General features: G+C 43.9%; 1 protein-coding gene across 1 annotated transcript in view; it reads left to right on the top strand.

Annotated features, from left to right (window-relative positions):
* The first annotated feature begins 11258 nt into the window (after positions 1–11258).
* Positions 11259–24580, top strand: part of RFFL (ring finger and FYVE like domain containing E3 ubiquitin protein ligase) — a 72076-nt gene continuing 58754 nt past the window's right edge. The window contains exon 1 of the mRNA XM_021006166.2: positions 11259–11444. The gene's annotated coding sequence lies outside the window, so the exon portion shown is untranslated. The remainder of the gene's footprint in view (positions 11445–24580) is intronic.

Raw genomic sequence — 24580 nt, 5'->3', positions numbered from 1 at the left:
TCCTTGGCTGAGCTTACATTCTGTTGGGGGAAGAGTCTGAAAGAGCTGTTTACTATTGTCTCTGTGCCTTCACCCAAATGTGGCTGCTTCTGCTATGTGGAATGTCAGATGACAAAAAACCAAAGAGTTTGCATTTTATTCTCTCCAGCTCCACCAGATAAAACCCCGTCCTTCAAGAGAGTGGCCAAGAGAGCTAGATTGGGTCTCAGGAGGTCCTGAGTTCTGATTCTACCTCAGATACTTGCTAACAGTGTGACCTTGGGCAAGTCAACCTCCATTTTCTTGGGTATCCACCTCTGTAAAATGAGAATAACAACGGCACCTACCTCCAAGGGTTGTTGTCAGCTTCGAATGAGATAGTAAGTACAACTCTTTGCAGACCTGAACAGCATTACATCAGCGTTTAACTATTAAATGCTACTTCTCCCTTCTCTAAGAAGTCCTTCCTTTTTTCTCCCTAACCTAATATGATCTCTGAACTCTCATGGACCACTGTATTTCTCTAATAATAACAACAGCTAACATTTACATAGTGCTTTAAGGTTTACTAACGGTTTTATGGGCATTATTGCATTTCATCCTCACAACTATGAATGAGCTATTATTATTCCCATTTTGCAGATGAGAAGATTGAAGCAGGTTAAGGTGATTTTTCCCAAGTTCACACAGCTGGCAAGTATCTGAGAGATAGAATTTAAACTCAGGTCCTTTTGAGTCTTGGTGCCTCTTACACTGTTAAAAACATTCTGCCTTGTATCACCAGTCCTGTCTGATTTCCCCTACTCTTATTTCCTCCCTCTTCTTTGTATTACCAATAGCACTTCGTGTAATTCCAGATTATAGTAGGTGTTAAATAAGTGTTGTTGAAGTTTTTCTCCATGACTAAGGGAAGACTGAAATTTGATGGTAGGGGGAGGGGGAAATCTGGAAATGATTATAGTGAACAAAGCAAGCAAAAGACCAATAAAATAAAACAATACAAAAATAAAAAGTAAGTATTGAATGAATGAGTGACTGGTTAAATCCCCAGATACCTGTTATTTCTCTTTTGTTCCTCCTCCACTGTTTGTGCCTCCAGCCAACCTCATTTCACACCTTTGGGTGTTGGATGTGTAGAATGTTTGGCCATAATGAGAGATCTCTGGTTTTGCAATTGACAGGCTGTGTGACCTTGGGTAGGTCATTCCCCTTCCTGCTCCTTTGATTTCCTCATCTCCAAAATGAATTACTTGCACTAGATCATCTGTATGGTTTCTCCCATTTTACAATCAGTGACAGCAACCCACAATAAAAGAATTCACCAAACCTCTCTTAAATTTAGAGCTGGGAAGACATTTTAGAAGTCTCTTTTATTTTATCCATACCCCTATTGCAGTTAGGTGGCCAGAACAGCTTAGTGGGTGGGTGGATGGACCACTGGGTCTGAAATCAGGAAGGCTCATCTTTCTGAGTTCAGATCTAGCCTCATATACTTACTAGCTGTATTGATGTGGTTTAGGGGTTCAGGGGTCCTGGGATCCCCAAATCACAATGCATCCTGCCTGAAAGAATTCAACCCAAGCCTTCTTTCAGCCAAAGACAAGGTTTATTAGAACATCAACCATATTGGGCAGACTCTTAAGGAGTCTGAACATTAGTAAACTACTGGCTCATTGGCTAGATTATAAGAGTCTAAGCAGTGGCTAGATTTTAAGAATCTAAGCAATGGCTAGATTATAAGAATCTAAGCATCTTAATAGAGACAAGGTGGACCTTATATACAGAAAGACTGTGGGAGAGACCTAGGAGTGGCCAGTAAACTGGGGTGAACAGAACTCCTGGGACCTGGAGCTCGTGGCCAAGGGAGAATGGAGCCTAGCTAGGATTGAGGGGCCATACATAGGGAGGTAAAACAAAAGAAGGCCAGGCTAGGTTAAAGTTAACAGAATTGGGAGATTGGGTGTAGCCACAATGAAAGGCCAGTTGATGGGATTATAGCCTCAGGCAAATGCCAGAGATTTGGCCAAGTGGGAAAGTCCAGGGTTTTTCCTTTCTGGGGTCTAGATCCCAACCCCATCATATAACTCTGGACAAGTCACTTAATCCTGTTTGCCTCAGTTTCCTCATCTGTCAAATGAGCTGGAGAAGGAAATGGTAAAGCACTCCAGTGTCTTTGCTAAGGAAAACCCCAAACAGGGTGACCGAAAGTTGGAAATGACTGAAACAGCTGAACAACAGAAAAAGAATACATGCTTATTTATGAAGTATGGGAAATAGCAAGCAAACTAGTTTGGCTGGAACCCTGAGTGCCAGAAAAGTAGGTTGGATTCACATTTTAAAGGGCTTTTACAAGCTAAACCAGAGTTTGCATTTTATCCTAGGGGCAAGAGGAAGCCATGGGAATTTCTTGAGCACAGCAATGACATGGTCGGATCTATATTTTAGAAATAAATTTGCAATTAAATTTAAATTATCTATTCTCTCTTCAAAAATATCCAAACAAAATTTCAGACAATAAAGGTAGGAGAACCAAAAAGAGAAAATGGATAGCGTGGTTTGTACAAAAGATCTTACCTCTTCCTTTTGGTTCTTGGTATTCCTTTTCTTTTGGTGGAAAGCCCAGCAGACTAGTTAATCCTAAATTGTCTTTAGAAGAATTTGTTATCTCCGTTTTGTAATAATGATAATGATAGCAATTTAGGCTGATACGGTGCCTTCAAGATTTACAAAGCATTTTCCTCCAGCAGCCCTTCGGGGTAGGTCATGGAATTTTTACTACCCTTATTTTCACTCGGAGGCAGGGATAAGATAGGGAGTAAAGCCTCCTCTCCGGGCAGTCATTCTACAAGCAGTAATTAAGCACTATGTGCTAGACCCGATTCTAAGCATGGGTTACAAAGGCAGAAACAATCCCTGCCCTCAAGGGGCTCACAATTTAGCGCGGAAGACAGTATGCAAACAACTACTCAGCGGAGCAGAAGGAAGGTGTTTTCTGAGAGGAAGCGCTGGCTTTGGGGGCGTACCAGGAAAGGCCTCCAGCTGGGGGTGAGTTTTAAAGGTAGCCCTGGGGGCTCAGAGGCAGAGATTGGGTTGGTGATCATTCCAGACGTGGGGGAGAGCCAGCAAAGGGTGCAGAATCAAGACGGAGCCTCTTGTGGGAGAAACAAGAAGGTGGCAGGTGGTGTTGGATTTTAGGTACGTGGATGGGAGTAAAGTATAAGAACACTGAAAAGGGGTGGGAGGAGGGACAGGTTGTAAAGGCCTTTAAATGCGGAGTATTTTATATTCCGGAGGTAATAGGGAGCCATTGGAGATCACTGGGCGTTGGGATGACTTGGCCAGACGTGTGTTTTAGCGAAAAGCATTCTGGAGTCTGAGTGGAGGATGGATTGGGATGGGGTGAGACGAGGCAGAGGGAGCAATTAAAAGGCCGTTGTGGTAGTCCTGGCTTGAGGTGACAAGAACTTTACCAGGGCGGCACTGGACAACCATAGGAGAGACAGCGTAATGGTAGACGAGACAAGACTTGGTTTGATACATGTGGAGTGAATTGAGAGATGAAGGTGATGCCGATGTTGTGAGCCTGAGTGCTTGGGAGGATGGTGGTACCCTCCACACTAATACTAATAAAGTTCAGAAGAGGGAAAGAGTTTGTTGTAGGTGGGAGGGGAGAAAATAATAAGTTCTATTTTGAACATGTTGAGTTCGACACCCAGTTTTCCCCTTCTTGTTCTTGTTCAGATCAATACTAGCATTGCTACTGGAAAATGTGGCAGTCACCCCATGGCTCCATTCACAATCCCTGGGACTCCCCAGACCAAAACCCCTTTTGCTAACTCCACTCCCCTATACCTGTTGAAATCTTACTTGAAGGCAGGGACTGACTCACGTTTGTTTTTGTAGTGTTCAGCACACAAGTTACTTAATAAATACATGTTCATTCATTCATTCATTCATTCATTCATTCATTCATTCATTCATTCATTCATTCTTTTCTTGGGCTCTATGGTGCGGAGCTGTGAGGTTTCTTGACTCCAAACGCTCTACCTCATGGTGGGTGGAATGTAAGAAGTCCAGGGAGCTAGGGCCATGTGCCCAAAGCTCCACAGTGGGAGCTGGGTAGGATTAGGGTTTACTGACTCCAGGCTCTGGGCTTCTCTTAGGGAAAATTATATATTCATATGGCTTCACCACTGGTGGGGAAAAGCGGATGATTCATAAATATGTATTGGGAAATACTTACTAAATGAGTCGAAATAATAAAAATATGTCAGAGTAAACAACAGCTATAAATATGCCACTTAGTAGAGGAATTAGTGCTTTATTACCACAAAATGCCTATTGCCTTACCGGATAGGATTACGGATTACTTGCACAATGGATGCATTATTGAGTTCCTCTGAAGAAAGGCACCAATAAAAAAGAAAAACAGCATTGATGGTTACAACTAACTTGGGGAAGGGAAGGTATCTGGGGAAATGCAGTCTTGAGACCTCTCAGCCCAGGTGATATGCAAATCGCTTAGCAGCTTTCCAGTTATTTAGCTACTTACTATTTAGTCAGAGGATGCAGAATTAATGATTTCCCTTGAATAGTACCATAAAAAAAAAGTACAATCATTGGGTCCAATGGGTGACTTAAGTACACTTTTTCTTGGAAAGAGGTCAGGTGCTCCGTTCTTAGGTAAGCTGTTTCTTCCAGGAAGACCATCTGATGACTTGGTCTTCTGCCCTGCCAGTGTAGTGGACCTGTTATTTTTCTGGAATTTTACGTAACACTCAAGGGGAGGGAGATTTAGCCAGAGACTGGTGGTCCCTGTACTCTTTACATGACTGGGTAGGTACAAACAAAAGTTAGTTCATCTCAGTAATGAGAGAATGAGAGTTTGGACTCTCAGAGACTAGAGGCCAGAGATGGGGGTGGGGAGGAGAGAAAATAAATGCATAAAACCCTGTGAGAAGGAAGCTGATTGGGGCAGGGATTGCCCCAGGGGTGGGTGGTGGGTGGAACACAATTCCAAAAAAATGCCGGGCTGGAGAAAGTGTGATGTGTTGAATTTAGGTAAGGTGCCCTTTTGAAGATCCTCCTGTACTGCTATTAATTATTTGAACTTTCCAGTAGTTTTGAACACTGAATAACTCTGGGAGGTGTAGATGAGTAAACTGATGCATGAAAATGAAATTAACTAGTAGAAGGGAGGGTTCAGTTTTACAACCATTTGTATATGGTATGATTAGGGTTCTGCTTAGTTCAGGAAATCTCACACCTCTTTGGGATGTCTTCCTACACCCCAGCTCTGTCTTTTGAAATACAACCCATTCTTCATGGTCCAATGGTCACCTCTCCAGGAAGTCCTCTCTGCTCCAGTGAAGACTGGGGTGATTGATGTCTCCCTCCCCTGAACTGCACAGCATTTTGTAAGTACCACTCCTGACATAGATCACATTCTACCTGGTGTTTATATTCGCGTACATGACATCTCCCTTATTGCTCACCGAAGGCAGGGTCTATAGCTTATTTCTTTTTGTGTCCTCTACAATGCTTTGCATCAATGAATATTTAATAAATGATTGTTGGTTTTCAGAGATAGGAGACAAGGGAATGAGTATGGGTTAATGCAATGATGACGATGTTCAGTGGTTTTTTCAGTCATGAACCCATTTGGGGTTTTCTTGGCAAAAATACTGCAATGGTTTGCCATTTCCTTCACCAGGTCATTTTACAGATGAGGAAACTGAGGCAAACAGGATTAAGTGACTTGCCCAGGGTCACGCAGCTAGTAAACTTAGGAAGTTGAGCGTTCTTGACTCCAGGCCCAGGGCTCTATCCACTGTGCCTCCCAGTTGCCCCAGTGGGTTAATGCAAACTCATTCTTATTACCAAAGCATTTTTCCCTAAGTGCATAGCCAACGGTTGGAAGATCAGTAGTATCAGCTTTGGAATGTAGATCAGAACATGGGCGTTTTCAATGAAATACTTATTAACTCTACTTCTGATAAGCAGCTACAAAAAGAGAAGGCTACAGATGGTGTCCCAAGGAACTTATCACTCAATCAAGAATCAGTTAATCATTAATTAAATCATTAATCAATAGCCATTAAGTCCCTACTATGTGCCAGGCACTATGACAGGCTCTGGGAATATTAAAAAAAAAAGATAATATCTACCCTCAGGGAGTTTATATTCTATCAGGGGAGACAACAATTTATATATAAGTATAAAGCAATTTTGTTGAGGGGAAGGCACTAAAATTAGTCCATTATACTGTCAGTTCCTTGAAAACAGGAACTGTCTTTTGCCTTTCTTTGGATCTCCAGTGCTTAGCAAGGTGCCTGGCATATACTAAGTGTTTAATAAATGCTTATTGTTGACTGACTGACTAGTAGCCGGTGGACGTGTGAGCCGGCCTTGGAAGGAAGCTAGAGATTTTAAGAGGCAAAGGTGGCAAATCCCAGGCGTGGGGATAAGCTGTCCACAAGTATGAAGACTGGAGATGTAGTTTTGAATGTGAGAATCAGCAAGAAGGTCTACTGGAAAGTAGAAAGTGTGTAGGGGAGTAATGCACAAATTAGGCTAGAAATAGAGGTCAGAGCCTAGTTATAAAGGACTTTAAATACCAAGCAGAGGAGTCTGCCTTTGATCATTTGTAGAACTAGGAGCCCCTGGAGCTCGTTGAGTAGGGCAATGGCTTGGTTGGGTGTGTGCTTTTAGGAAGGCTGCGTCAGCAGCAATGTGGATGGTGATCTGGAAAGGAGAGACTTGGGGCAGTGAGGTGGCCCAGTGGGTAGAGCACCGGCCCTGAACTCAGGAGGACCCGAGTTCAGATCCAGCCTCAGACCAAACACTTGACACTTACTAGCTGTGTGACCCTGGGCAACTCACTTAACCCCAACTGCCTAAAAAAAAGGAGGTATGTCAGTGGTCCAGGTGAGAGGTGCTGAGGACTAGAATAGGGAGGAAAATTTGAGAGGTGGTGAGGAGGTAAAATGGATAAAACTTGACATTGGATCGGATGCCTGCCAGAAACAATTTTCGTTGATTTATCATTGTTCTAGTCCAAGAATTGTTCTCTCTGAAAAGAGGACTGTGCATAATGCTGGAGTCCCCTCGTGCCTTTGGACATGTCTCTCACAGGCATGTTTATGATTGTGTTTCAGTCGTGTTTGACTGCCATTTGGAGTTTTATTGGCAAAGATAATGGAGTGGTTTGCCATTCCCTTCTCCAGCTCATTTTATACATGAGGAAACTGAGGCAAACAAGGTTAAGTGACTTGCCTAGGGCTAGTCAGTATCTGAGGTTGGATTTGAACTCAGGTTTTCCTGACTCCAGACCTGGTGCTTTATCCACTATGCTACCCGTCTGCCCAAACAGGCATGTCAGGAGGCAGCTAGTTGGCACAGTATATAGATAACAGCATAGGACTTGGAATCAGGAAGACCTGGGTTCAAATACAGCATCAGACATTTGCTGTGCGCACTCTAAGTTACTTCTCTTTGCCTCAATTTAGTCATCTATAAAATGGGGATAATAATAGCACTTACCTCACAGAGTCGTGAGGATCAAATGAGTTAACAGACGTAAAACACCTTGTAAATCTTATATAAATACTAGCTCTTATTTATGAACACAAGACATTTTAAAAGTAACATTTATGGGAATCTTGAACAAGGAAAATTCACATTATGATGAAACATAGTCACAACACTCAGGGTAAGGTACTATCTAACATTTTGCTTCATTAAACAGTATAATTGTCCCTTAATCTTTCCTACACACCCTTATGGAGTCATTTTCCTAAAACTTCTCCTTCCTTCTATGACCACTTTCCTCTGGCCCCTTACTCTTTTCACAAGGGTGAACTGAAGTAAGAAAAAAGACCTCCTTCCTCCGATCAATATCCTAATACCTTCAAAAATGGGGAGAGAAAGGTCTGCTTTTACACAGGTTCTTACTCTAATCTCTGCTGTTGATGGAGAAGGCAATGTCTGGAACTACAGAAGTATCCATATTTCCTTTTCAAAGAGTAGTTATCACCTTTGATCCATTGTGGGAGGGGGAGGGATGCCTAACCTCTGATTATTGATATTTTACACATGTTCCTAAATGAAAAAGGATGTGCCTAAGAAAAAGAGAAGCTGGATTTTAGTGAAAGGTATGGTTTCCTGAGAATTTTGATTAAGTACTGATCAAGTGTTCTTCAGGTAAAGTTTGGAAGGAGCTTTAGTCTGAGAAATATTTATTTCAATCTTTTTCAGCTGAAACTTAAAAAAAAAGAAGGTCTTTCTTTATAAGCTTCCAAAGAAGGGTGAGGAGTTGAGGTTGGGAACCAAAGTACCTAAGAGAATGGCAGTGACTTGGATGGAAATAGGAATGTTCAGAAAAGGGGTGGGTGTCAGAGGTCCCTTTTGGATACAGTGAGCTTGGGATGGCTATAGGACATCCAACTGGAAATGTCCAAAGACAGTTGGGTGCTTCGGGATTAGGCCACAGGAGAGAGAAGCGTGTTGGATGTGTATCTAGTCAAATCAATAAGCATGTAAGAGACACTTACTATGTGATAGGTACTATGCTAAATGTTGGGGTACAAAGAAAGGCAAAAGATAGGCCTTTCTTCCAGGAGCTCACAATCTAAAGGGAAAAACCCCATGAAAACAACTGTTACAAACTAGATGTAGAAAGGCTAAATTGTTTCATCAACAGAATGAAGACCCCGGCATTAAGGGGAGTGAGAAAAGCTTTCTCGTAGAAGGTGGGATTTTAGCTAGGGCTTAGGGGAAGTCAGGAGGCAGAGATGAGGATGGAGAGTAAAAAGGCCTGGAGTTGGAGTGTCTCGTCTGAAGAACAGCAAAAGAGGATTGCCACATGCTATTGGAGTGAGATGTAAGAAGACTGGAAAGGTAGAAGGGAACCAGGTTATGAAGGGCTTTGATCTCCAGAGGATTTGATATTTGATTTGGGAGATGATAAGGAAGCACTGGAATGAATTGGGCAGGTGTGTGTGAGGCTGAGGCTGACATGGTAACACTCAAGGAAGATCGATTTAACAACTGAGTGGAAGAGGACCTGGAGTGAAGAGAGACTTGAGGCAGGCTGACCTAGCAGGAGGCTATTACAGTAGTCCAGGTGTGAAGTGATGAAGGGGCCTTCACCAGGGTGAAGGCAGTGTTAGAGGAGAGAAGGGGGTGTATTTGAGAGATGTCACAAAAGTGAAATTGATAGGACTTGGCTTAAGCTGGACATTGGTGGTGGTGGTGGGAGAGAAAGTGAAGAATTGAGAATGACCCCTAGGTTTTGAGCCTGGGTAATTAAGAGGATGGTAATGCCCTTGACAGTGATAGGGAAATTAGGAAGAGGGGAGAGATTTTAGGGAAGGTTAATGAGTTCTGTTTTAAATAAGTTGAGTTTGAGATGTCTATGATACATGCAGTTCAAAATGTCCATTACACTTATCTCTTAACTCCAATACCTAATAGTTGGAAGAGAGGTTAGGGCTACATAATTATATCCGAGAATCAGCAGAATAGAGATGATAATTGAATCAATGGGAGATGAGAAGATCAATAAGTGAAATAGTATAAAAGGAAAGCAAAAGAGGGCCAAGGACAGAACAGCATGACTCTGAAGATCCAGCAAAGGGGACTGAGAAGGATCAGTCTGACAGGTAGGAACGGATAGAGTGGTATCATGGAAACCCAGAGAAAAGAGACTTCAAAAACTCAAAAAACCAGTCCCTGCTCTCAAGTAGCTCACATGTAATCAAGGAGGCAACATTTGAAGAACTGTGGACAAAGTATAGATGGGATAATTTGGAAATAATCAACAGAAGGGAAAAATTAAGATTAAGAAGGACTGGGAAAGGCATTTTACAGAGTATGGGACTTTAGCGAAGACTTGAAAGAAACCATGGAAACCAGGAAGTGGAGTTGAGGAGGGAGAAATTTCCAGGCATGGAGCACAGCCAGTGAAAATGTCCAAAGTTGGGAGATGAGGAAAGTAAGTAGAAGCAATGAGAGCAGACTGATGTAGCTTAATAAGTATGGATTCCCTGTTTTCAGCATGTAGTTGTAGTTATGAATAGGTACTTCATAATTTTACCTGTAATTATATTCATGCATAATTATGCCAGAGAGATAGATGACAGGTAAATATTTATTAAGCACTTATGTGCCTGGCAAAGTTCTAAGTGCTGGGGATACTTGCCCTCCAGGAGCTTACAACATATAAAAGGGACCTGGGACGGAGTAGTTCTGGGAGTCATGGACTGAGCTATGCTTTTAAGTGAGCAAATGGAGTTTGGGGAAGGAACTCAGTCATTGGAGGAAGAGGAGGCTACAGGGTTGAAGACATTGCCTGGGTGAGGGGAGTGTGCCCACCCCTTCCTTTCAGAGATACCAAACCCAAGACTATTCGATTAACACAAACAGTAAGGGTGTAAAAGCTGGGATATGAAACTTCAGAAGTGGAAGTGACCCTGCAGGTCATCTAGTCCAGGTGCGGGAATCCTCTATATAACATCCCTGACAATTAAACTAGGCTCCTTCAAACTAGGCTCTAGAAATGTTAATGGTTGCGCTCTCCGGAGCAGATGTGCCAACTCCCAAGCCTACCCGCAAACCTCCAGTGTCTCTCTGCTCCTGAATCTCCTAGGTTTCTAATTATTCTCGTCTATATGTTTGCGATGGCCACGCAGTCCATCACTGCCACGCTGGGGACCACTTTTGGCCAGTCTAGCCTCTGATTCAGAGCTCCGATGTATCCTGGATCTCACCAAGGTGGGAACCCTCTGCACTGGGGGGAGTTGTTTACTCTTAGTGCTTTCGCTCCATGACTCCCTCTAATGTATTTTATCGTCTTGTTTGCACATAATTGTTTGTATTTGGTCTTTAGACTCTAAGCTCCTTGAAGGCAGGGGTTGCTTTTGCTTTTCTTTGTTCCCGCAGCGCTTAGCGCGATGTAGTAAAGAAATGCTTGTTGACTGGGGCTTGAAGACGAGCAGTACGCCTGACCCGCTTCGATGCACGCCCACTCTTCTCCTCCAGGGTTTTGGCCCCGCTCCCAGGCATGCGTCCTTCTCTTAGAGAACCGAGCCGCCAGTGCACCTGGATTTCCCAGGCCCTTTTCTTACCGCCAGGGGGAGCGCGCGCTCCGCGGTGCATCTCTAGCCGCCAGCCTCCCGCGAGGCTCTATGGTCCTGCCCCCGAGAATAGCGGCGGCGGACTGCGCCGGCGCGAGGAGCGCTCGGGGAGGGGCGGGGCGTGCGCGGCGGGGCGGGGCCGCGCCGTGCCCGGGGAGGAGACTTCCTGAGGCCGCCGGGGAGGATGTCGCCGCTGCCCACCTCGGCCCCTCAGCCCCGGAGACGCCGCCGCCGCCGCCGCCGTCGCGGCGCTTGAAGCGACCCCTCCCCGGCCCGGACGCGGAAGCTGGGCCCCCGCCTCCGCGCGGGTGGAGCGGGGGACGGTGGCAGGTGAGGCGGGGACCCGGGGGAGGGGTCTCTCCGCTCCCCCATTCAGCCCTGCGCCCCTCCCCCACCTCCCCTCCGGCCCCGCCCCCCCCGCCGGAGACCCTGGGTGGAGGGAGGTTCCCCCTCCCCCCGTGGCAGTGAGAAGCACCCCCAGACCTTGGGCGGCCGCTGGGTCTGGAGCCCGAAGACCTGGGTTCGAAGCCTGCCTGTGCTGCTCGCTTCCCTGTGTGACCTTGAGCAAGCCGTTTGCCTGCGGCCAGCCTCAGTTTACCCTCTCTACAGTAACCGGGTTCGGACTGGGATTTCGACACAGGGCCCCTCCTGAACCCAAACTTATGCAAACCCGCTCCTGTGTTGGATCCCTGGGGTCAAAGGGGGCTTTGGGAGTGACATTTCTGTAGTGTAACATTTCTATAGTAACATTCTACTGTGTGCCAGGCACTGTGCTAATCTCTAGCGCCTGCCCCTATATGTGCCTATTGTGCCCCAGGTACAGTGCTAAGAGCTTTAAAATGATTATCTCATGTGATCCTCACATTGTTATCCCCATTTTGTAGATGGGGAAACTGAGGCACACCAAGGTGCGGTGACTTGCCCAGGGATAACCCGCTAGGAAGTGGCTACTGTGTGACTCTCCCCTTCCCTGTTTCCCCCTCTCTCCTCTCCCTCACCCTTCTGGGCAGCCACTTGGTGGAGCAGGTCAGAGAGCCCTGGATTTAGAGTTCTGGGGACCTGCATTGACATCTCAGTTTTGCTCTTTACTTTTGTGTGACTGGGGCTGGGCCATGCCCTTGCAGGACTTCTTGATGTATAAAAATGAAGGGGATCACTTAGTCACTCGGTGACTTCCAACGTCTTTACATCTCTAAATGATGCATCTTGTTTACGTGTCTGACTCTTTGTGACCCCTTTTGGGGCTTTCTTGGCAAAGATACTGAGTGATTTGCCTGTTTCTCCTATATCTATATCTCCAGCACATGTGACAGATGAGGAAACTGAGGCAAACAAGGTTAAGTGATTTACCCAGGGTCACACAGTGTCTGAGGCCAGGTTTGAACTCACAATGATGAGTCTCCTTACTCCACGCCCAACACTTTATCCACTGCATCATCTGGATGCCAAGCCGTGGGTCTAATGACCCAGTATTTGTAAAGCTTTTTCCTCCCAATGCCTCCCCCCCCCCAATACTCCCAGTTTGTCCTCACTGCAGCTTGTTTGGACTTGGTTAGTTTGCTAGTGATCTCTTTTTTGACTGAGGTCCTGGAGAGCTGGGGCTATTCTTCTACATTTTTTGTATTATGCCAGTTTGAAAGCCCTGTCCCTGACCCTGAGAAAGTTGTGTGAATGCTGGCTGCCTGACACCTAGAGGCTCTAAGTAAAGTCTAACTATTATCATTCAGGAAGCATTCCTGGGAGCACTTGAAGATGCTGAGACACTTCCTGCCCTCAGGGATTGTTTATTCTAATGAGGGGGAAGAAACTCCCCCCCCCCTTTAAGGGATTACTTGTGGTGATCTGCATAATCCCTTCTCTTCCCCCAAGTTTATTCTTCCCTAGGGTCTGCGAGGGGTGGGGAGGAAAGCCCAAGTGCTCCTTTCTCTTCGCTCCCCCGCTTGTACAGTCTCCAAACCCTTCTTGAACCTCCTTGAGTTGGATTGTAGGGGAAGGTAACCTTGTTTATGGCTGGAGCTAGAGGTAACTTGGCTTTCTTTCCCTTGAGAAGGACCCTATCTTTGCTTTTTTTAAAAGAATAATCACCACCTTGGAAAATTAAATGCCTGGGATTCCATCAGGATCTTTGGAGAACTGTGATTTCCCCCACCAGTATCCACTGTCTTCTTGGAGATTAATCTGCGTTTGCTCCTTGGAGTGGTGTGTGGCTAGCTGCCCTGGGAACGGGCTGTGGGAGAGGCAGGACTGGCCTTCCACTTCAGGGCCCCATTCGGGGTTGAGAAGCAGGGAATGAAGCAGGATTGTCCTCAGAGTCTTGGTTCCTAGACTAAAATCTCAGCGAGTTTATTCTTTTCTCTGTTTCTTCAGTCACTTGAACAGAGCATTCTGCTGAGCAAAAACTGTGTGCCATTGAGAAAGAATGAGGTGTTAACATTACTGGAACAGCCGTCTCAGCAGGGAATGTAATTGGTGCATTGCACATGTTTTTTTCCCACTCCCGTTGCTTAGGATTCTATTTAACATCCAGCGTAATGAGGTGATGAATAAACATGAATTGGTGTATGCAGCTTGCCAGGCAGAAGTTAGGCTTGTCCTGAGTTCTTAGAGGTTTAGACCAGTCCGGAGGGTGTCTGCACATTCCAGCTGCTGCCTCTGATGTTCTGGTTGGGCTTAGAGGGCTCGGCTCAGTGGATGGTCTACTCCCTGTTATGGCAGGGTCTCCAGGGAGGAAAGGAGGCAATGCTGGCTGTTTAATGTCTGCCTTATTGTAAATCCAGCCAGGCTACTTGTTTGTGACTTTTAAAGAGAATTTAAGTTTGACAGTTTCGACTTTTCTCCTTGATCTCACAGGCATAAGGAAATAGGAGGTGCATCTGAAATTTTGTGGTTCCTCATGGTGGATTGGAGAATGTTATTTTCACAAGTTGTAGTTGGGCAGGGAAGGCAAGCTCAATGCTTTGTCAAGATTGTGTACAGGGTTCGAGAAGAGTCCAGAAGATTGACCTTGTCTTTGCCGAAGGGAGGGGGTTCTGGGTGTGAAGTTTTGGACGAGCTGTCAGATGAGGCCAGTGTGTCCACTGATGTGGGGCAACTGACCTTTTCTTCTTCAAATCTTTGTTATAGGGGATGGTTGGGTAGGGGAGGGGGAAAGGTTATATATTGGGAAATGAAGAAGATGAAGAAATAAGAAATGAAGCAAGTCAGAGATCTTAGCAGTGGAATGGAAACTCAGCAGACTGGGCTGTATTTTGTAGCCTCAGCAACAGACATAGTGCCTTGTTTCTAGTTACTCCAAGGTTTCACCACGACTTGAATTCTGATTGCTGGATTCAGAATCTAGAGTGCTAACCATTATGCTAGTAGGTGCTTAATATATTTTGTATTTCTGAAGTGGCAAATGGAGTGGGTTTTGCCCCATATAGTTCCAAATTATGATGGTGTGGCTAATAGCACAAGCTTGCTTTGTGCTTGAAGAAAAGTGTGAATATACTGCAAGAAGACATTTGACTGTCTATGTCTAATAACAGAGACCAGACCCCTCCAAACCTCTGTGTAGATCAGCCCAAAAGCTGTTATCTTGATCGTTTACATTGGAATGCAAGGTGGTAAATTCTCTTAATTGATCAGTTAATTTAACCAGCTGCTAAAAGAGTAGAATACCCTGAAGAAGAGAACGTGCCTGGAAAGCTTAGACATTAATACAGTTCAAAACTTTCTGATGCAAATTAAGTTTGTGTGGAGTCTGACTTAGCACTTTTAGATGCTAAGGGTTAGTGGAATGGGGAAAGGGAATACACATTTATATGGCACCTACATGTGCTAAGTATTTTACAAATGTTATCTCATTTGATCCTCACAACCACCTGTGATGTAGGTGCTGTAATTATTCTCACTTTACAGTTGAGGAAACTGAGGTAAACATGTGAGTTGACTTGCCCAGGGGTCACCTAGCTAGTAGGTGCCTGAGACCAGATTTAAACCCAGGTGTTGTTGGCCCCAGGCCTGGTACCACCTGGCTGTCAATATGGCAGCTACTGTGGATATTTCTTGGCAATGACAAGCATTTAAAGAGGATCATTTCTCTGAAAAATTAATTTTTTCTTTTTGTGTTCATTCTCAATAAATGAACAAGTCTTATTACATGCCAACTGTGTGCTAGGGATATAAAGACAGCAGTGAAACTGCCCCCACATTCATGGGGAGAAGGGAGACCACTTGTAAGTGCATGTATGTGCCATCTAAATACGTCGTCATTTTTTTAGAGGGCTAGGGAAGGCATTAGTTGCTGAGAGGATCGGGAAACTTGTGGAGAAGGTAGCTTTGGAGGAAACTCGAGGTTCTTAGAGGGTGTGGGTGAGGAGGGGGTGCATGTCAGGGCTGGAGGCAAAGAGGCTGGAAATGGAAGGTCTTGTAGGGGGAGCAGCCGGCCCGCCAGTTGGACAGCTGCTGCTGCTGCTGCTGCTGCTGCTGCTGCTCTGTTTGTCCTTCGTTCCTGAAGAGGGCTGTGACATCTGTACATTGCATGTAGGGGAGTAATGTATAAGTAGCCCCGAATGAAGGTGGGGGCTTGTTGTGAGGACTTTCAATGCCAGCCAGTGGAGGTTGTATTTGATTCTAGAGGTAATAGGGGCATCACTGGAGTTTTATAATGACTAAGGAGTGTTGTGGTTAGACCAGTGCTTTAGGAAAATCACTTTGGTAGCTATTTATACTTACTGTAGCCAAGTTAGCATATGTATTGTAAACCATACACATCTTGACTCTTTGGTTATGTGACAGGACTGTGGGCAAGTTGATCTGTGTGGGCCTCTGTATTCTAATCTGTAAAATGGGGCATGTGAGAGTCTCTTCCAGTTCTATATCCTCTGATCCTATGACTTCTTCAGATGAAAAGTGTTATAAAATTCTTGATTAGTATTGGTTGGGCAGCTAATTAACTGCTTACTTTATACATTTTCTCTATTATGATTTTTATTTACAGTAGAATCCCTGATACGTTAGGGAGCAAATGGGAAGACATATGTAAAGTGTTTTTTGAACCTTAAAGCATCTGAGCTGAGATAGATCATAGAGGCTAGCATTTATTGACTTGCTTGAAAATCTGCAAAACTCTGCCCTTGTTATTATCTCATTCCATCGTAACTTAGAGGTCATCTGTTCCTCTTCCTCCTCATTTTACAGATGAAGAAATGGAGGCATCAGGTGACTTGTCCAAGGTCACTCAGTAAGTGGCTGTTTTTAAGGGTTCTATTCTCCCTAAGCTCTGTCCCCAACAGGAGCTGAAGTGGATAGAATTTAGAAACTAGCAGGGAAATAGAAGTGACTACTGCTATTATTATGGCCCCAAAGGGGCCAAATCTTGGCCTGCTTTTATTGTGAGCCAAGAATGGTTTTTTACATTTTAAAATACAATAAAACTGTTTTAAAATGTGAAAACTATTCTTAACTGGGGCCATGCAAAAACAGGTCTGCCCCAGCTTGCAGACCCCTGTTTTAGACTAATTATATTGGTCTTTAATAATAATAATAGTTATTGTTTCTTTAGCACCTAAAGGTTTGCAAAGGGCTTTGCATAATAGCCCCTGTCTTCCAGGGTTGTTGTGAGGACCGAATGGGATGACATATCTGCTTGAAGCTTTATACACACTCTCGCCATGCAGGCCATACAGACGCCTCATCTGGACCTCACAGTGTCCTGGGAGGCAGGCCCTGTTATCATCTGCATTTTATAGATGAGGAAACTGAAGAAGAGAGAAGTTAAGGGATTGGCCAGTGGTCACGTGTCCAGGAACTATCGGAGCCAGGATTTGAACTCAAGTCTTTCTGACTTAGATCCAGCACTCTTGTCAACTAATTATTAACATATTACATACGCTGACTTATGCTAGACACTGCGGAGAACTATAAAGATAAATAAGAAATGAATCCGGGTATAGGAGCTTACAACTTGGAATTTGACCAGACTTGCCTCTCCCAGAATAAATCCAAATCCATGTAATAATGGTTGATGCTATATTATAACACTTATGTTGGATTACATTTCTCGAATGGTGTATTGAAGACAAACTAGAGAATTATGTAACTGCTAATAGGGGAAATATTATTTTAACATGATTAAAGGGAATGGCCCCATTTTTGCAGTTGACATTTGTTGTGATGAAAGCATTTGGAATGCATCTGGTTAGAAGTTCTTTTGTAACAGGAAATTTTATTACAAAAACACATAGAGTAGTAAGACTTTACTTATGGCTGTAGTGTCTTTCCCCCATTCTCCCAGAGGAAAAGACCAGTCGCTAAATGACTCTTTTGGCTGCCCATTGGTAGACAGCCCTGATGGTCTGGAAGTTGGTCATACGTCGTCCAGATGTGTCAGGGTTCCTTTCAGCTGGTTTCCTCAGTAGATGAGGATAATAGGTGTTCACTCTACTCGACTCGCCTGAATTCTCTTACTACGTTGTTCCCTTGTTTTTGGTGTGGTTTTTTTTCCATCTCAAGAGTGAATAATCCCCATTGCTGATTTATGGAGTTTTATTATTTTGTCGCTAAAATAATTTATTAGGATTCCATTTCAGTGCTTTTAAGCTTTCCTTTTTATTAATTATTTTAAAGTCAGACATGAACTTTAAGTTTCCTGTGGGGAAAACTTTTTGAGTCTCTTAGTATAGCCAGTTCTCGCTTTAGGTAAAGTCACATTATGCAAATTTTGCTTTATAGCATTCTGGAAGAAATCCACATTCCAAGGAACTGCTACCTATGTTAACTTTACTGTACCTGCTCGTCGGCTCATCGCTCTGCCAGGTGCCCCCTCCCCAAAAATAAAACCCCAAACCCTCTACATGACAGCAGAACATGTGCAGAGAACAGGACAACAGCAGCCACCTATCTGCCCCACCCCCCACCTATGTACCTGGCCCTGAGTGTCTGTCTTCTTTCTTTGTGCCAGGTACTATGTCCCCCCCAGCCCTTGTGTGCTCCTTCTCTTGCTCTTGCTTCTCAATGTCTGGCCTCTAAGTGTCCTTGGACCCAGGGTGGCCCTTCCCTCCATGACACATGGCACCCTTCCTGCCCTCTCTCCCTTCCCCACATCTATAGGTAAATCCACGTATGTAAATAGAAAACTGTCTGTACAGTAAAAAAAAACAAAACTGGGTTAGCTAGCATTCTGTCACCTAGGAATGTTTAACAAGCACTCTGGGCTTTGCCGGTATTAATAACTAAGGTTCATGATGACTCTAAGGCCCTGAAAGATCCTGACATGCTGCTTGAATCATTGAAGAAGTCCAGTATGGATCTTACCCAGCTTATCTTATCCAACATTTTTGGAAATTGGAGTATTAGATTAACCTACAGAACACTGCATTCCTTAACCTTGCGAGGTAACTAAAGCTTATTGTGTGATTTGTCAGAATGACACCCCTTTCATCTGTATTCTCTCCTTTGTTTTTTTTTGGCACTTTTTCTTGAGGCAGTTGGGGTTAAGTGACTTGCCCAGAGTCACACAGCTAGTAAGTGTCGTGTCTGAGGCTGGATTTGAACTTGGGTCCTCCTCACTCCAAGGCCAGAGCTCTATCCACTGTGCTACCTAGCTGCCCCTGTATTCTCTTCTTTTAGCCATGAGGGAAATCTGGACTTGGAGCTCCATTGGACTCCTGAATGACCAGTGAGTGATGCTGCTGAGCCAGCCAGCAGCCTGGCCAGGCCATCTGTTCTGTCTCTGGCAGTTATGTTGGGACTTCTCACACTGGGAGAATTTTGAAATGAGCCAAGGCAGCTTTCCAAGTTCTTCATTTTTGGATGCCCTTGTAAGTAATTCTTAAGTAGATTTGTGGCTTCCACTGGAGGTCCAGTCTCTGCAGTTGAAGGCCAGTTCATCTCTACTTACCCCTGGCCTTCTCTTTTGGTTTTTGTCTGTGCCTTTCCACCAGTCTGCCATTGAAACTCTGTCCTTGGACGGAGGCCTTTTACCATCTTGTAGAGACCAGGGTAGCGAATGGGCTTCAGTGCTTATGTTGTCTATCCTGTGGGATAACTGTGCCTCATGACTGACGCACCTTTTTTGAATGTACACTTCCTAAAGGATGATATCCCTTAGGAAGCTCCTTGCAAGTAAATCATCATGGGAAATATCCTCTGGCCTACTTACACCCACCAGGTGGCTCTCCATTCCACTTCTCTCCTTTTTTGGTCTAGATTTGTAATTTCATTGACAATGGGGAACTTTTCTCTACCAGTGCAGATCAATAAGTACTTATTAAGTCTCTGCTCTGTCAGGCAGTCCTCTTGAAGACAAAAAATATGCATGCCCTGTTATCCAGAAGCCTGCCTTCTATAGGGGGAGACGTCTTCGTGTTCGTGAAAAGACTACAAGGGAGCTTAGGGAGGGAAGGTGAAATAAGGAAAGGTAGGCACCACACAGAGAAGGAGGCTGTATGTTAAAGCTGAGTCTAGAGAGGGAGAGGTGAGGTCAGGTCACCAAATTTGATCCTCAGAGGGGGGACTGCCAGGGCAAAGAAAGGCACAAAGCTGAGACTTGCAGCAATGAGAAAGACAGTGGGGCTGAACCCTCGAGGCTCCTGTAACAGAATGATGTGTAACCAGCTCGGTCCAGCTTCTGAGAGGCTTTAGATACCAAAGGAGTTTACGCTTTATCTTAAGAGTCTGTATGGAGCCACTGGGGTTTATTGGAGAGGGGACTGATATGGTGAGACCTGCATTCAAGGAAAACGTCTTGGGGAGCTGTGGGAAGGGGAGCTTGGAGAAGGTTGTGCTTTTAAGAGGGTGGGGTATTGAGAGATTAAGTGATTTGTTCCTGGTCACTCAGCCAGGATTTGGCCAAGGGTGGGCTTGAACTCCTCTTTGACCTTTCCAAGGCCAGTTGTCTGTATGTTCCTTGTACTGCTGCCTCTTGCCTACATTTAATGAATTAAAATTCTGGATTGGAGCCTTTGCTGAGCTCATGGGTCTGCATTTATATTTTGGGAATAAAATGTATTAGAAAATGCTTTCAGTAATCTCAGACTGCTTCCTGATGCAAAAACTTAGATTTTTAACACCACTATTCTTCTAGTGGGTGCCATATGCCTGAAGATGTTAGAATACTGCAGTGTCTGAATCATACGTTCCTCCAGCTAGACATAGATGCCAGGGGTGACCATAAGAAGACCGCAGCATTTTAGCAACGAAGACTTAGGCAGAGTTGAAATTAACAAACATTTGTTAAACAACTGTGTGTTAACCTCTGGGGCAAATGAATAAAAAGGAAATAGTCCTTGAAGGGCCATATCATGTATATACAAGTAAGTAAATGCAGTTAATATAAAATATTTAAAGTATTCAAGGGGGGAAGAAGTGATAGTAAGTGGGGAGATTGGGAAAGGCCTCATGCAGCATGTAGTACCTGAGCTGGGGGAGGTGAGGGCAGAGTAGATGCTAGACCTAAGGTGGGATAAGGAATGTCATATTTGGGGGTAGGTAGCAGGCAAGTTGGAATGGAATGAAATGAGCATGAAAGGGAGTGATATGAAGTGAAAGTTTGGTGGAACCAAATGTGGGGAGTCTTAAATGCCAGACTGAGGATCTATCTATCTAAATTCCATTCAGGATCTCTTGAAGATTTTTAAATGAGTATGGTGAGTTCCCTGTGTTAAGAATATGACCACTCTATCTATGGAAAATGGTTTGGACAGCGGCAAGATTAGAAACAGAGAGACTAACAGGAAGCTATTTTGAGTGTCCAAGCAAGAGGTGATGAGGGCCTCTACTAGGGCAGAGGTCATGTGAACAGAGAGAAGCTGGGGTCAGTGGGAGAGTAGTGTCTATGATAAGCCAAGGGGGTTGAGAGAAAGAGAGAGGTCAGGATCACTAAGGTTATGAACCTGGGTGACTAGAAGGATTGTGGGTAGAAATTTATATTTGGGACTAGGGCTGGATTCTGGGGAAAATATAAATTGTTTTGGACCTGTTGAGTTTCAAATGCATGTGGTGGCACTTCCAGGTGAGATGTGAGTTGGTAATATGGAACTGGAATTCGGGAGAAAGATTGATGATAATTTTTTAGTTATTTTTCAGTCGTGTCCGACTCTTCATGACCCCTTTTGGAGTTTTCTTGGCAAAGATACTAGAATTATTTGCCATTTCCTTCTCTAGCTCATTTTACGCATGAGAAACTGAGCCAAATAGGGTTAAGTGACTTGTCCGGAAGTGTTTGAGACTGAATTTGGACTCAAGAAGCTGAGTTTTCCTGACTTGAAGCCTAGCACTCTATTCACTGTACCACCTAGCTGCCCCTATATTTAGTCTAGTTTTTAGGAATTTCATTTGTTGGGTAAAGTTTACCACTTTCTCTTCTAGGCTGATTATTCTCTTTTCCAGTTCTTTACTTGAGGAATTTTATTTTACTTTTTTAGCTCTTGCTTTATTTCTTTTAGATATCTGTATAGACCTGATGGAAAATCCATTTTTTTCCCCTATCAGTCTCTGCATGCAGTTGCTACAGTTAGATATGTAATAATTTTTGTTACTATGTGGTGGTTTTTTTTGCTTTTCCCATCTCTTCAGCTTTAGTTCCTGAATCAGGGCTTTGTGCCAGGGTCAGGCTCTACCTCCTAGTCCTCTTTAGGGTGGGGTGGAATCTCCTTAGATTAGCCCTAGATTGTTGTGTTAACCTCTATCCATGGTTTTTTTGGCTCCCAAATCTTTGACGCCTAGATCGCTAGATCTCCGGGGCCCTCCCTAGTATCTCAGGGCATTGTTAAGGACCTCAGAGTCCGTACTCTTGTTCTTTAGCTTTCCTCCCTTTCTTGGCTAAACTTCTTTTTTTTCCCCTTTTCTTCTTTTTTTAATATAAATTTATTTATTTTTAGCTTTCAACATTCACTCCCACAAGTTTTTGAATTCCAAATTTATACCCCATCTCCCCCCTTCTCCCACCCCATGATGGCATGCATTCTGAATATCCCTTCCCCTAGTCTGTCCTCTCTTCTATCTCTCTCCCCCTCTCTTATCCCCTTCCCCTTCTATTTTCCTGTAGGGTAGGATAGACTTCTGTACCCCATTTCCTGTATTTCTTATTTCCCAGTAGCATGTGAAAACATTTTTTTAAACATAATGTTTTTAAAACTTTAGGTTTCAAATTTTCTCTCTTCCTCCCTCCCCACCCACCCTCATTGAAAAGGCAAGCAACTCAATATAGGTTGTACATGTGCAGTTATGCAAAACACGTCCATAGTAGACATGTTGTGAAAAACTAACTCTATTTCCCTTAATCCTATCCTGCCCTCCCATTTATTCTATTCTTTCTTTTGACCCTGTCCCTCCTCAGAAGTATTTACTTCTGATTACTCCCTTTCCCAATCTGCCCTCCTCTCTATCATCCCCCTGCTCTCTTGTCCCCTTCTCCCCCTATTTTCCTGTAGGGTAAGACAGATTTCCATACCCAATTGAATGTGTTGTTATTCCCTCCTTAAGCCAAATCCTATGAGAATAAGATTCACTCATTCTCTCACCTTCCCGTTTCCCCTCCACTGTAAGACTTTTCTGTTTTTTTTGTGATATAGTTTACTGCATTCTACCTCTCCCTTTCTTCTCCCAGTATAATCCTCTCTCATCCCTTAATTTTATACTCCAGATATGATCCCTTAATCTTCAACTCACCCTGTATCCTCTATCTATCTACATATACATACATATAATTTTTTTCCTCCAACTACCCTAATACTGACAAAGGTCTCATGAGTTATAAATATCATCTTTCCATGCAGGAATGTAAACAGTTCAATCTTAATAAGTCTCTTATGATTTCTCTTTCCTGTTTACCTCTTCATGTTCCACTGGAGTCCTGTATTTGAAAGTCAAATTTTCTATTCAGCTCTGGTCTTTTCATCAGGAATGCTTGAAAGTCCTCTATTTCACTGAATGACCATTTTTTCCCCTGAAGGATTATACTCAGTTTTGCTGGGTAGGTGATTCTTGGTTGTAATCCTCTCTCCTTTGCCCTTCAGAATATTATATTCCATGCCCTGTGGTCCTTTAATGTAGAAGCTGCTAAATCTTGTGTTATCCTGATTGTGTTTCCACAGTACTTGAATTGTTTCCTTCTGGCAGCTTGTAATATTTTCTCCTTGACCTGGGAACTCTGGAATTTGGCTACAATATTCCTAGGAGTTTTCCTTTGGGATCTCTTTCAGGAGGAGATCTGTGGATTCTTTCAATTTCTATTTTGCCCTCTGGTTCTATATCAGGGCAGTTTTCCTTGATAATTTCTTGAAAGATGATGTCTAGGCTCTTTTTTTGATCATGGCTTTCAGATAGTCCAATAATTTTTAAATTCTCTCTCCTGGATCTATTTTCCAGGTCAGTTGTTTTTCCAATGAGATATTTCACATTGTTTTCTAATTTTCATTCTTTTGGATTTGTTTTACAGTGTCTTGATTTCTCATAAAGTCACTGTCTTCCAATTGCTCTATTCTAATTTTTAAGGAAGTATTTTCTTCAGTAATCTTTTGGACTTCCTTTTCCATTTGGCCAATTTTTCTTTTTAGGGCATTTTTCTCCTCATTGGCTTTTTGGACCTCTTTTGCCATTTGGGTTAGGCTGTTTTTTAAGGTGTTATTTTCTTCAGTATTTTTTGGGTCTCCTTTAGCAAGCTGTTGACTTGTTTTTCATGATTTTCTTGCATCACTCTTTCTCAGTTTTTCCTCTACTTCCCTTACTTGCTTCTCAAAATCCCTTTTGAGCTCTTCCAAGGCCTGGGACTGATTCATATTTTTCTTGGAGGCTTTGGATGTAGGAGCTTTGACTTTGTTGTCTTCTTCTGGTTGTATATTTTGATCTTCTTTTTCACCAAAGTAAGATTCTGTGGTCTGACTCTTTTTGCTGCTTGCTCATGATCCCAGCCAATTACTTGAGTTTTAAACTCTTTGTTAAGGTAAGAGTCTGCTTCCAATGTGGAGAGTGTACTGTCCCAAGCTTCAGGGTTTGTATAGCTGTTTTCAGAGATACTTGTAGGGCCTGTAAATTTTCAGTTCTTCCAAGGTGGTATGATAAGGGCGAGGTGTTTACTCCTTTCCTGGCCTGTGACCACAAGTATTCCTTTCTGTCCTAACTGTGAGGAAGGGTTCCTCTCCACAGCCACTCCAAGCTCTACCACACCAGCGTTCCTCACCCCAGCACCGCCGCCCAGAACTGTTACCCAGATCCAAACAGGGGCAAAGCCAGAGATTCCTGCCTCAGCACTGGCAGAGAGATCCCTGCGATCCCTCTCTGATCAGCCACTGGATTCCCCCTCAGTCTGTGGGCTGGAAGCTCGGGAAGCAGCTGTCCCCCCCAGGGTCACGCTGTTGGGGAATGGAGCTGAAACCCCACCTTCCTGTCTCAGCACCGACAGAAACAGACTTTTCCCACTGACCTTCTAAGTGAGGAGTCTGGAAACCTCCACAGCTGCCTGCGATTCAGTCCTCTGAGGCTGC

The sequence above is a fragment of the Phascolarctos cinereus genome, unplaced genomic scaffold (assembly GCF_003287225.1).
Source record: "Phascolarctos cinereus isolate Bilbo 61053 unplaced genomic scaffold, phaCin_HiC Scaffold_5;HRSCAF=322, whole genome shotgun sequence".
NCBI classification, from domain to species: Eukaryota; Metazoa; Chordata; class Mammalia; order Diprotodontia; family Phascolarctidae; genus Phascolarctos; species Phascolarctos cinereus.
The sequence above is the reverse complement of the archived record's forward strand: the minus strand, read 5'-3'. Positions and strand labels throughout refer to the sequence as shown.